This window comes from Mus pahari, chromosome 1, assembly GCF_900095145.1.
Source record: "Mus pahari chromosome 1, PAHARI_EIJ_v1.1, whole genome shotgun sequence".
NCBI classification, from domain to species: domain Eukaryota; kingdom Metazoa; phylum Chordata; class Mammalia; order Rodentia; family Muridae; genus Mus; species Mus pahari.
The window spans coordinates 146,097,394-146,110,386 of NC_034590.1; the positions used below are offsets into that span (position 1 = coordinate 146,097,394).

The 12,993-nt window shown below is 42.9% G+C and overlaps 1 long non-coding RNA gene across 1 annotated transcript in view; it reads right to left on the minus strand.

The window, feature by feature from the left end:
• Positions 1-9,411, minus strand: part of LOC115064686 — a 19,802-nt gene extending 10,391 nt beyond the window's left edge. Inside the window, exon 1 of the long non-coding RNA XR_003844492.1 lies at positions 9,267-9,411. This is a non-coding gene — a long non-coding RNA (uncharacterized LOC115064686). The remainder of the gene's footprint in view (positions 1-9,266) is intronic.
• Between the last annotated feature and the right edge of the window lie 3,582 nt (positions 9,412-12,993).

A 12,993-nucleotide genomic window follows, 5' to 3' on the forward strand; every position in this document is an offset into this window, starting at 1 on the left:
AGGGTTGCAGCCCCCTACAGCTCCTTGGGTACTTTCTCTAGCTCCTCCATTGGGGGCCCTGTGTTCCATCCAATAGCTGACTGTGAGCATCCACATCTCTTTTAGATGGCTCCACAGAGTTGAGGCCAGCAGGATCTGAAAAAGGCATTAGTGATAAGACATTCTGCATATATAAAAGTGTCTGGTGTGTTGTGCAGCTTATGCACTGTATTTCCAGCAGTCACTTTTCCAGGTGAGACTTCTTTTTCATAAGTTGGACCTACAAGGAGCTTAGGAAGGGAGGGCCCGTATACTGCTTGCTAGCATTAGTGTAGAGTTAATGTGTAAAGCACAGACTTCAGTGAACATGAATCTTTAAGGACTAGCAATAAATATAAGGAGGAACTTCTGAGAGTGGGGGTCTTAATAGTCGGAAGGTTTATTTATACTTTCAATCAAGTATAAACTTAAAAAATATATTTAGGATCTTAGCTGGGCAATGGTGGTACACATCTTTAACCCCACCACTTAGGAGGCAGAGGCAGTTGGATCTCTGAGTTTGAGACACCTCTGGCCTACAAAGCAAGTTCCAGGAAAGCCAGGACTAAACATACATACACACACACACACACACACACACACACACACACACACACACAAACAGACTTGTTATGTAGCTCAGGCTAGCCTTGAACGTGTAATCCTACCTCAGCCTTTCATTAAAAGAAGGTAAAGTAAAGCCATGTCTTGCCTGTATTGTGTGTGTGTGTGTGTGTGTGTGTGTGTGTGTGTGTGTGTGTGTACACATGGGTGCACACATGAATGTGCATGCACACATATGAGCATTACATTGTATGCATATGGAGGTCAGAAGAAAATTTTCCATTGGCTATTCCCTTCCACTCTAACAGGACAGGGTCTCTCATTTCTTCTGCTCATTGGTAGATGCTAGGATGAATAGCCTCCGAGCTGTAGACCAAGTCTGTCTTCCCTGACTCCCATCTTGCCGTAGGATCACCGGGATTGCAGATTTATGCCACCATAGCAAGCTTCTTATCAATCCTTAGCATCAATCTCAGGCTTTTGGCTTGAGCAGCAGTGGTTTTTCATCACCTGTGTTGAGGAGCATCTCTTCCCCAACTTCGTAGGAGTCCTGTCAGTCCCTTGGGGTCTCATTTGCTCTTTGTTCTCCCCTGAGAGTATAATAGTTTCTCATTTGCTGTCCAAACTCTTTCCATTCACAGAATTGCTTGGGGGAAACTTTTTTTTTTTTTTTTTTTTTTTTTTTTTTTTTTTTTTTAAGATTCATTTATTTATTTCATGTATGTGGGTACACTGTTGCTGTCTTCGTGCACACCAGAAGAGGGCATCGGATCACATTACAGATGTTTGTGAGCCACCTAGTGGTTGCTGGGAATTGAACGTAGGACCTCTGGAAGAGCAGCCTGTGCTCTTAACCACTGAGTCATCTCACCAGCCCTTGGGGCAAACTTTTAATCTTTTGGGGCTAAATCCCAGAGTAAATACTGCACTTACCAGTCTGGACTAGAGAAAAACACAAAAACTGGAGACTATAGAAGAATGTATAGCTCTCCACATATAGGAAAATAAAACCATGGAAAACCAATGAAATCTAGTTATCTTTCCCTATGAGGAAAGGCAATGCTGGGTTGAAGCCTTTGTGCTTCATCCTGTAACTCAAGAAAGTTAGAGTTTTTCAGGGGATGCACACACACACACACACACACACACACACACACACACACACACAAATGGTGGTAATGATTTAGTAGAGCCTTCTTGTCTGCTTTAGCTTGGCCCCAATTTGTGTCACCATCTCCCTCCTTTCTAGACTTTCTAAGGGAAAATATGAAAGAGGTCTTGCTTGGCCACTGAACCATCCCAGAATTCAATACAGTGTTGCCAGGTCCCCATAAAGTAGCATAAAAGGATACACTTAAGGAAATTCTTTAGTCATTTTTCTCTTGAATAAAAGTCACCCCAAGGCATATTGTGGCCAAGTCACAGTGCAATAAAATAACATCTATGTATTGGTCATAGGTCCTTAATTACAGTCAGACTATCTTCCTAGAATTAGTTCTTGTTTTAATGAGGGTTTCTATTGCTGTGAAGAGACACCATGACCAAGGTTGTTGGGATGACCCACAAACATTGTATTTACTGGCTATGTAAAAGTGTGTCCTTGTGGGTTTTTTGCTTGTTTGTTTGTTTGTTTGTTTGTTTTAGTTTTGGTTTTGATAGCCTGTGTAGCCCTGACTGTCCTGGAACTCACTCTGTAGACCGGACAAGTTCGCCTTGAACTCAGAAATCCATCTGCCTCTGCCTCCCATGCACTGAGGTTAAAGGCAGGTATGTGAGTACATTGTGATTCACCTTGGACACACCAGAGGAGGACACTGGGATCCTATTACAGATGGTTGTGAGCCACCAGATGTTTGCTGAGAATTGAACTAAAGACCTTCAGAAGACTACAGCGCAGAGCCAAGGGTATGTAAATGTTTATCACTTGCTCACCTGCCTTCAGAAGAAAGGTCAGCTGCTGTGGGGAAAGTCGAATAGTTGAATAATGAGTGTGGCTTTTTTTTTATTCTTTTTTTTTTTAAGATTTATTTATTTATTATATGTAAGTATGCTGTAGCTGTCTTCAGACACTCCAGAAGAGGGAGTCAGATCTTGTTACAGATGGTTATGAGCCACCATGTGGTTGCTGGGATTTGAACTCTGGACCTTCAGAAGAGCAGTTGGGTGCTCTTACCCACTGAGCCATCTCACCAACCCGAGTGTGGCTTTTATATAATAAAGAACTGGCAGACAAATCTGGGGCCGGAAGACAGGCAGGAAGACTAGGTGGAGGAAGAATTATTGGAGACTGAAGGAGGAAAGGGAACAAGGCAGGGAGGTGTGGCAGTGAGAACCAAGGGAAGAAACACAATAGCAGAGAAGCTGGGTTAAGTTAGAAGCTAGTGAGAGACTGCCCCAGCAAAAAGGCCAACAGCTTTAAAATATGTAGATGCCTGTTGGTCTTTAGTATTATTAAACCTCAAGTGGGACCCCCAAAGCCCCACAATACACAACAACTCTTATAAAGAAAAACATTTGGGGGTTACAATTTCAGAGGTTTAGTCCATTATCCTCATGACAGGAAATGTAGTAGTATTCAGGCAGACATGGTGTTGGACAAGGAGCTGAGAGTTCTACCTCTTAATTAGCAAGCAGCAGAAAGAGACTGCCCCACTAGGCCTTGCTTGAGCATATCAGACCTTAAAGTCTGTCTTCACAGGGACGCACCTTCCTCCAAGACCACAGCTCCTAATAGTGCTACTCCCATTGGACCAACGGGAGCCAACTTTATTGTAACCACCACAGTCTCAGAAGACCCCCTCCCCCCCATTAACAAAAGAACGCATTCCTCAATTTGACAAGTTGAAAAAGAATCACAAACACGTATTAGTTACTTTTGTGTTTTGATAATAAAACCCCTAAGAGAAGCAACTTGAGAGAGGAAGAATTTATTTTGGCTCAGAGGGTAGAGTTTATCCTGATGTGGCTAGTAGGATGGAGCTGAAGTGGTGGCAAAGAGAAGCAGGGCAATCAGGGTCTATGCCCAGTGATCCCTACAATAAACAGCACCACCAGCCGGGATCTGGGTGTTCAAATACATGATCTAGCATTTCACATTCAAACCATAAGACAGGCTAGCCATGCCCAAGGAAGGGAAGACAGCCATGGTAATAAGAGATTAGAAAAAGGCTGAGTTCAGCTAGGTCATGTTAGCTGTCTGTAACAGATAAGAGAGGAGCAGCCAGCTTTCCCACTCATGTTAGCTCTGTGGGTAGCAGATAAGAATGAAGTACTATGTAATGGTGTAATGCTAGAGAGTGATCACGCATTGGAGCTAATAAAAAACAGAGGTTCGCCGCAGTCAGGTAGAGTGAACCAGAGGACAACTGATTGCTGCCCTGGCTGCTCTGAGATTCGAGGATCCAGAGGAAGGGGCTCTGTCCACAGAGTGGGGCAAGTTTCGCTAGAGTCACTCTTGGAGGAATCCCATTTTTCAATGTTAGAAACTGGTAGCTCGCTGACTACCACAAAAAGAAACACCTGCCTTCTCCAGTGCCATTTCTTAAGCCGCCACTGAGAGGGCAAGATCTGCTCCCATAATTTAGAGCTAGAGTATAAACCCTGGAAGGGAGAATTTGTGAATTTCCTGCTAATTTTCAGTGTGTAATGAATCTGTAAAAAGCAAACAGATGGGGTTGGGATGGGGGTGGGGCAGCTAATCCTTAGGGAACAGACCAGGCAAGAGCCAGATAAAAATCCTATGAGAATCAGGTCTCGGAGATGGCTTACGTAAGATTTCTCTAAGGCAGGAAATCGTTCCCTCCTCTATGAAAATGCTGTGAATCTTGGGCTCACCTAGCTGCCCTTGGATACCTTACCTCTAATGATGCAAAGCCACTTTTAGGGGGAAGCTTGCCTTAATTCATGTGGCAATTATATGAGCACTGGGGGAAAAAAAACCACACATTTTTAGTCTTGGGACTGGATGGCCCTAGCTTCTGGTTTGGCTCAGTTGCATAGCTACTGCAGAACAGGTGGTCACTGCTCCTTATTTACTGGGTAATCTAACAAAGAAAAGACATGCTGGAGTTTAGAATCCACCTGCCAAAATTCATCGTGAGCATGATGAAGGTACTCAGATCACTGGTAAAGATGTAAGAAAGTCAGTATTAATCTGGCCAAACTAACTCCTTCATTCCCTTCTGTACGTTCTCAATAGAGCTGTACTTCAATATGGTAAGCTTCCCAAATTTTCCCTTGGTTACACTGGGTTTGGCCCCCAAACATTTGTAGTAAATGTTTTGTTTTGTTTTGTTTTGTTTTGTTTTGTTTTGTTTTACAGTGGGTGATGGGGAAAAGTAAGACTCGGTTCCTCTGGCTTTTCACAGAACATTCAGAAATGTTATTACTTTGTTTACTTAAATATCTTTTACTTTTGGGGATTATTATATAATTACATTGTTCCTCCCTGTGGTGGTTTGTGTATGTTTGGCCCAGGGAGTGGTACTATGAGAAGGTGTGGCCCTGTTGGAGTGGGTGTGTCACTGTGGGCTTTAAGACCCTCCATCTAACCACATGGAAGCCAGTCTTCTCCTAGCAGCCTTTGGATAAAGATGTAGAACTCTCAGCATCTCTCCTGCACCATGACTGGCTAGAAACTGCCACGCTTTGGCCTTGATGATAAAGGACTGAACCTCTGAACCTGTGAGCCAGTCCCAATAAAATGCAGTCTTATAAGAGTTGCCTTGGTCGTGGTGTTTGTAGTTAAAACCCTAAGACACTCCCCTTCCCTTTCCTCCCTTCAAAATGTCACATAAACTGCCACTTTGATCTTTTTACATATTCATGGCCTCTCCTTTTATTGTTGTTAGACACATTTATGCATATGTTTATGTGTGCATATATGCAAGTGGGCACACGCACACGTACAGCACTCACATGCCTAAACACAAAAACACAGCCTGCTCAGTGTGCATAATGTTCCTTGTATGTATCTGTTTTCAGGGCTGGTCATCTGTTATTCACCATAGCCAGCAAATGGAAAACAAACCAAATGCCCCTCAGCTAATCAATGACTAATGAAATGTGCTACATGCACTCCATGGAATGCTATGCAGATGCAAAGAGAAATGAAATCATAAAATGTCTGGATATTTGAAAAAAATCATAATAAAGAATCAGACTACTAAGTACTCACATCCTCCAACCTATAATACATGTAAGTACTTTGATAAATATACATATGTAGCTTAAATAAATTTTTACTATTTGGGCTGACAATACTCCCTCCAAGAGCCAAAGAACATGTAACCGAAACCCCAACACCAGCTGTGAGAGACCCTCTTTAAGTTGTTGGTCTGGGTTGTCCAAGAGACTCCCAAAGATGACATGGTATTGCTATTGCCTTTGTTTGTATCGTTGAGGTGGAAGGTAAGTCCCTGTAGCTGAGGGCACCATGCAGTTCAGACAGAGTCCACAGGACCCAGAACTGGAACTTACCTGAAGCTTCCTTCCTGAGGAGCAACTTTCATAGCATGGACCACACAGACAAAACAAGCTACAAATACACAATCCAGTGGGCAGGATAGAAAGGATATTGGCAAAATGGCTAAGCTTAATCATGTTTCATCTTTAATTTAACAAAACCCACATCTTACACTGTTCCACTTCTAATACATATAGAGGAAATATCTTGTATCTGTATTGATGTGGTACCTGTCAATAATAACTCTGATGGCCTATAGCTTAGGTAGTAATAGTAGATGGAACATCCTGTAGGCAGAAAGGATTCTGGGATAACACTAGGTGGGAGATATGTTGTGTGTAGCTTTTGCTACCCAGACTAAGTTCTGGGAATGGGCCATGCTACCAGCTTCCCTTGAATCAATGGATAAAAGACTCACACACAGTTGGTCAATTTCAACTTGCCCTTTGACACAATTACTGGTCACTACTATCTCCTGCCTGGAAAAGTGTGCCCTTCTCAATATTCTTAGTTCCACACTTCCCACCTGCCCTAAACTTTAGTTGCTCAAATGCTTCTAGTCCCTGCTAAACTCCTCTGACGGCCCTCCTGTAGAAGTGGCCTGTGTGGCCACTGGTTTCAAGATCTCACATGGATGGTCAACATTTCTCCATCAGAAGCATGGTGAACTCTCCTATCTGTGTGTCTCCCTGCTTACCTCCAAGGACCCGGAAGTCCCACCTGCTCAGCAATTGGCCCATGGCTTCTTTACTGAAAGATTAAGAACCCATTGGGGAACAGGACCTTAGCTTCAGAACCATACGTACAGATTGATACATGGTACCTGAGCACAAGTAGCTAGCCACATGATAGAATGTAGGTTAGAATATATAGGTTATTTAAAATTATAAGCTACTCAGAAAAGAGCCTGGCTATATAGTCAAGTTAATTGTAAATATACTTTGAGTTTAAGTCTTATTTCTGGGAGCATGGGACTTAAGAAGAAGAACCAGGACTACCTTCTACATACATATGTATAATGAAGTGAGAATTTTCAGAAAAAGCTGGAAATATTTTCCAAAAATTCGCCATTCATTAACCTATCTGAGAAACAATTACTATAAGATGTATATTTCTTTTATGACCAATATTTAGAATTCAAGTTTCTCTCAAAGAAATCTGAAGTAGATCCACCCAGGCATCATTTACAAACAATAAACAAAAAAATACTTTATTTAACAGGGATAAATTTAGTGGCTGTTCAGAGACACTGTCTTTGAAGAAACAGGAGCAATGCATTAGACCTTGAAGGCCTCGGTATCCTTGGGTTTGTCTACAGTCTTGAAGTCTTACGACAAGGCTGAAGGCTCAAGACTGACTTGGAAAGTAAGCAGCGTGGTCCCCCACTCCTAAAATACCAGCCGCCTTCACAATGTATTTGCATCTAGGTTTACATATACTCATAATCCGCTTTATTTTCTGCTTTTAGAAACATATCGCACAACCCACTACGATACTTTAACTTTTCAACAGTTACTCAGTACTCTGAAAACAGTGAATAGGAAATATGAATCTTAGTGACTACGTGTGAAGAGGTGGAATGGAAAAGACAGTAGCTGTGTGAACGCCATCCAGTAGAAAAAGCTTTGAGCAGATGTGTCAAAGATTTGGCCTTAAATATATTAGCATTTTAAATGATTCATTTAATCAACCAACAATTGAGGTAGATGTTTTTTGTTAAACCTCACATGGCTTAGAATCCAGTGAAAGTAACAGGCACACAGGTATGTGACCCAGGGTCTGCTCTCCCTGTGGCATGGTTTACATTTAATTCGCTGTCAAATTGTTCTCACCAGTTTCTCATTTTGCGATGTATTCTCTGAAGCATTATATAAGGAACTTGGTGATAGCAATCTGATTAAGTCAAGGATCATGGACAGATGCAGAATTTCTGAAAGAAAATGCCACAGACGCAAAATGACTGTGTGACTCCTGAGGGTCTGAGGACATCCAGGAAGCATATGCATTTAATGTCTTGCTGCTGACCTAACACCACCACTCTGTCCTGCCCAGCTCAACTGTGGAAGAGATTTCTGTCCTTTCTCCCCAGACATCGGGAATGGTATGGTGTGGTACACTTTGGACGTATGCAGAGAAAAGCAAGAAGCCAATCCCAGAGCATATTTGCATTGACAACATGAATTCCTCCTATTCAGGATCATCTGCGGACAGAACAGACATCTCTCATCGGATTGGCCAGTGAATTTCAGGGACACATTACTGCCATGTACATGATTAGCAGAATTCAATCTGTGCCTTTAACTATATTAACACCTAAATCAGGCCAATCTACAGCTCCTACCATGGATATACACTCCTGCAGGCTCCGGCCCCTTGTGTTATTCTAAACATCTTAAGATTCAGCTAGAGTTCAAATTGCATTGGAAATTAGAAATGACCACCTGAAAGTCTGCCCCGACTTGGACTGTCTAGTAGATCAGTCTATTCTGCTACTATATAACACATGTGAGCATGGTAACAGAAAGAAAATATTTTTTTCAGTTCGTGGTTTGGGATGTAAAATCGGAAAACAGCACAGCATGGCCAACTGGCTTATGGTAGACAAGAAGCCAGATAACAGGTATGGTCCACCTCAACCTCTCACTACATCTCACCTTTTAAAGGTCCCACCACCTTTTAACATCACCACGGTAGGGGCCAGGCTTTAATAAGGTGATTCTTCAAACTCTGTCCAAAGCACAGCACCCAGCGGGTGCCCATGGACACAGCTACATATGTATCTTGTCCTCATTCAGACTGAATGTGGTAACAACCTTCCACTATGCAGTCCCCTGCTGAAGGGACTAATTCTTCCTTGGCATACCTCAAATTCTTTACATGCTCTCTTTTTGACTCTTAAAACAAGCCCCGTTTATGATTTGATTTTCTCCCATTTGGACCCTGTCTCATATATCTTGCTTGTATTGTGCGTATTAATATTTTCAATTAGGAAAACAACTGAAGGTATTTACAGTCACTATTCTCAATTGATGCCCTGGAGGGCCTTATCAAGTCCAGTGGGTTTTTGGTTGTCGCAATTGTGACGTACTACTGACACCTAGAGGCTATACACAAAGATGCAGCCTGAGTATTTTACGCTATACATACAGGACAGCTTCCCACAATAAGAACCATCAAGTACACAAGTCAGAAGCTCCAAGGTTCAGAAACCCTGACTTACCTCCATTTCTTGGCAGAATTGCTGACAGCGAGAGCTCATTCTGAAGCGCTGCTTCTGGAAACCCTACCTGCATCATTAGTTTTGTTTGGCCGTGACCGAGGGGCTCTGGCCATAACAACTTCCAGTGGAGAGCATGTGAGCATGCGCACATGGACCCGCCCTTGACAGCCTGAGTCCTTGCTAAGGAATGTGCGCATGCGCCTTAGTACTGCGGAGCAGTTCGGTTTACTAGCAAGAATTGGAGCCACCGAACTCTGAGTCTCAGCTAGGCAGGGGTACATATATGTACATTTATGTATATGCACGCATATGTTACTTGTAAATGTAAGTAGAAGGAGGACTATAAGAAAGAGCTCCAAAGAAAGGAACAAGAAAGAGTAATGACACTAAAGACAAAATATTTCATGGTTTCTCTTACAAGTGGAATCTAGCCTTAATTATACATATGCACATGCATCTTTGTGTCTCCTAGTTTGCCGTCTATTGCTGTAATAAACACCATTATCAAATGCCGCTTGGGGAAGAACGGACTCATTTCATTTTGCACTTCCTGGTTCACTGTGAATCCCTGGCAGCCAGAAAGAAACTCAAGGCCAGAACCTGGAGGCAGAACCTGATGCAGAGGACATGGAGAAATACCCCTTACTGGCTTGCTGTCCACAAGGCTTGCTTATCTTCTTTCTCATACAACTCTGGATCATTTGCCCAGGGTTGACCACACCCATAGGGGGTAGAGCCTCTCCATTCATGGCAATCAGTTGTTGATCCCAACATTTTTCCATGGTCCAATCCAGTGGAGCTCTTTTCTCAGTTGTAATCCCCTCTTCTCAAATGACTTTAGCTTGTGTCAAGTTAACCAAAAACCTAAGGGGACCAGTATGTTGTATTTATATGCAATGTGGGGTGCAAAGTAGTTTGGCTTCCACTGAGGACACTCCCAAAGACAATGCAAATGTGCTTCTTATTAGCATAAAGGACAAAGTCACCCAAATCATTTCTCTCTTGTTTCTGTAGGAAACGGGTTTATATTTCATTTTGGGACAAAGGCATCACCATTTTGTAGTTACACCTACCAGTGTTTCTATAGATGTGATAGGCTACACAGTTTCTCATTATCCACAGGAGAGTGGCTAGAGAAGCAAGCTAGGGGGTCTGAGAGTGTTTCCTAACCTTCCCTGTGAGGACTCCCAGTGCTGTGATTGGTTATGGGGTCATGAATTGGACAATTCCCAGAAATGGGGCTAGGAACAACAACTCTTTTGGTTGTAGAGCATAACCACCACCCCACCCCCAGCCCCGCCGCCGCCAACACTGATTCCTATGGAAGTCTGATCAGGAAAGACTCTGGATTACAGACTAAGCCAGAGAATAAAGCCTCCATACTGAAAAGAATGTGAAGCAAGTTCACCTTGTTCTTATTTTGATATGACGCTTTAAAAATGCCTTTATGTAACAAATAATGTCTCTGAACACAACCTCCACAGAAAATATTGTTAATTGCATGAAGTACTTTTAAAAGTTGTTTTAAATATTATTATTAATGTGTATCTGTGTGTGTGTGTGTGTGTGTGTGTGTGTGTGTGTGCGCGCGCGCGCGCGCTGTCACAGTGTGACAGAGCATGTGAGATAACCACAACATAGTGTTAGGTAGTCAGTTTTCTCCTTCCAAGAACTGGACATTGGGATTCAGAGATTTACAGTAACCCCTCTTTTCCCCTGCCGCCCCCCCCCTCTAAAGGAGGCCACCTTCTTTGGAAGTCCGAAGAGTAACTAAATGGTTAGTAGCCAGGATGCCCCATCTTTTGACCTTATAAAGAAGGAAGCAAGCATGCTCCATCTGATCCCCAGCCAGCATGAGAGCCTCACTTACAGTTCACTTACAGTTCCATATAAGAGTTCATCACCAACACCAGCAAGGCAGGAACTCACGGAGAGAGGCCAGGAACCTGGAGGCAGGAGCTGATGCAGAGGCCATGGAAGTGTGCTGCTTACTGGCTTGCCCCTGAAGGCTTGTTCAGCCGGCTTTTTTTTATAGAACTCAGGACCATCCGCCCAGGGATGGCCCCACCCACAATGGGAGACCCCCCTCAAGGAATAATTAAGAAAAAGCAGTAATTAAGAAATTTCCTTACAGTTGAATGCTAGGGAGGCATTTTTCTCAATTGATATTTCCTCCTCTCTGATGACTCGTGTTTTTGTTAGATTGACATCCAGCTAGCCAGCACAGCATGCAGGAGACTGGATGTGGCCAGGACCATCTACCCCTTAGCATCCCACAGAGGTTTAACGGCAGCCCCTAAATGTGGGCGCTGGAGAAGTAGCTCTGGACTCCAGTCTGATTAAATAAATAGTCACTTAGTTCAAACACCTCTCCTCACACATTTTCCCATTGTTGTAGCACACCAACTCCAGCAATCCAAATCAGCAAGAAATATAAGAACAACAACAAAAACAAAAGGCTAAAATCATAAAAACAAACAAACAAAACCCTAAAACCATTCACAAGCCATTTATGTATAAACCTGCTTTACTGAGACCATCTCAGGAGTGGAAAGAACCTACATATTGATATTAGATCATCCTTGTTTTGCAAGAAGGTGGGGGAAGGGGAAGGAAATATTAGTGGAAAGGAGAGAGAGCAAAGAAAAGGAGGAAATGACTTTATTTCTTTCTTCTTTACTGAAAATACTCCTTTTCTTACACAATAAATCCTGATTATAGTCCCCCTTCCCCCACTCCTCCTGGCTCCTCTTCACCTGCACCCCCACCCCAGGGGATCCCACCTTTTCTCTGTCTCTAGAAAAGAACGGGCTTAACTATTGGGATGGAACACAGGGTCCCCAATGGAGGAGCTAGAGAAAGTACCCAAGGAACTGAAGGGGGCTGCAACCCTGTAGGTGGAACAACAATATGAACTAACCAGTACCCCCTGAGTTTGTGTCTCTAGCTGCATATGTAGCAGAAGATGGACTAATCGGCCATCAATGGGAAGAGATGCCCTTGGTCTTGCAAACTTTATATGACCCAGCACAAGGCAAGGCCTGGGCCAAGTAGTGGGAGTGGGTGGGTAGGGGAGCAGAGGTGGGGGGAGGGGTATAGGAAACTTTCGGGATAGCATTTGAAATGTAAATAAAGAAAATAATAAAAAAAAAGAAAAAATGAAAAAAAAAAAAGAACGGGCTTCTAAGAGATGACAAACATGAGAAAATAAAATATAAGATGAAGTAGAAATTATCATCAATAGTCCCAGTAATGCAAAGGTTTCACTTTAGTAGTTTGGCTATTTTGTTAATCACAGCTGATTCTTCAGCCCCAGCTCACCCAAACCACAGAATCTTCAAAATCCGAACAGCAATGGCCCTGATAAGAGTCTCTAATCTTCCCTCTGAAATGTCACAAGCCAGGCCTCCATCTTCTGCACTGTTTTCAACATTATCTTCCACGCTCCTGCAGAACATCCCACAGAGCTCTTAACAACCCAATGGTTCTTCTAGCCCAAAGTTCCAAAGTCTTTCCACAGTCCTCCTCAAAGCATGATCAAGTTATTACAGGAATACCCAATTATGCTGGTACCGATTTGTCTGAGTCAAGGTTTCTATTCCTGCACAAAAAAACATCATGACCAAGAAGCAAGTTGGGAAGGAAAGGGTTTATTCAACTTACACTTCCACATTGCTGTTCATTACCAAAGGAAGTCAGGACTAGAACTCAAGCAGGTCAGAGAGCA